This window comes from Protobothrops mucrosquamatus, unplaced genomic scaffold (genome assembly GCF_001527695.2).
Source record: "Protobothrops mucrosquamatus isolate PMUCROS unplaced genomic scaffold, P.Mucros_1.0 scaffold2923, whole genome shotgun sequence".
Classification (NCBI taxonomy): domain Eukaryota; kingdom Metazoa; phylum Chordata; class Lepidosauria; order Squamata; family Viperidae; genus Protobothrops; species Protobothrops mucrosquamatus.
Genome location: NW_015388948.1, coordinates 2,085 through 3,290, shown reverse-complemented (window position 1 = coordinate 3,290; position 1,206 = coordinate 2,085).

Below are 1,206 nucleotides of genomic sequence, written 5' to 3'. Positions count from 1 at the left end.
TTTTTTTTTTTTTCCTTTCCCCAGAATTGATTTATATCCATATATTGCTAGACTATTCTGGACAGCTTTAGCTTGTTTAATAATAATAATAATAATAATAATAATAATAATAATAATAATAATAATAATAATGATGATGATGATGATGATGATGATGATGATGATGATGATGATGATGATGATGATGATGATGATGATGATGATGATGATGATGATGGAAGGGACCTTGGAGGTCATCTAGTCCAATCCCCTGCTCAGGCAGGAAACCCTACACCATTTCAGACAAATGGCTGTCCAGTCTCTTCTTAAAAACTTCCAGTGTTGGAGCATTCACCGCTTCTGGAGGCAGATTGTTCCACTGGTTAATTGTTCTCATTGTCAGGAAGTTCCTCCATAGTTCTAGGTTGCTTCTCTCCTTGATGAGTTTCCATCCGTTGCTTCTTGTCCTGCCTTCAGGGGCTTTGGAGAATAGCTTGACTCCCTCTTCTTTATGGCAGCCCCTGAGATATTGGAACACTGCTATCATGTCCTCCCTCGTCCTTCTCTTCATTAAACTGTCCCCCCTCTGCAAAACGGTATTTGGATGGGTTTTATGTCAGACTTTCAGCCAGAAGAATAATTAAAAATAGTACGTCGCAATAACATTGAGATTCTAGTTTGGAAGTTCATGGTCAACACCAGATCAATCAATCAATAATTCTGCCATTACCCAATTCGCAGAGGTGCAAATAAAGCTAAGGTGACACACACCCATATTATACAAACATTAAGGGTGAATATTCACAAAAATAAAATAAAAGAATCATACTGGCTAAAGACAAGAATACTTTGTGGCTGGTTGTTCTTTCTCACGCTACAAATATTTTAAGAATTGACATCTCAAAGAGATGAATTTGCTGGGTGCCTATACTGCGTTTGTAAACGCCATACTAGCTGGGAATTATAGAATCTGTCGCCTAACACATCTAATAATGCGAAGCTACGCCAACTGGTTCAACTGATCGCTCATTATAATTGCGGTTGACAGACATGTTGACACAGGCTTGCATTCACCCCACCCCGAAGCTTTCGTTCTTCAAAGGGTTTGGAAACCTCACGTTGAGGCTTAAACCTGAATAAGTTATCCAGTGTCATTTTAAGCATCTTCATCCAAAAGGTTTCATGCCATCAAAAAGCTGGCTTGGGAAGACAGCAACCAAGCTTGAA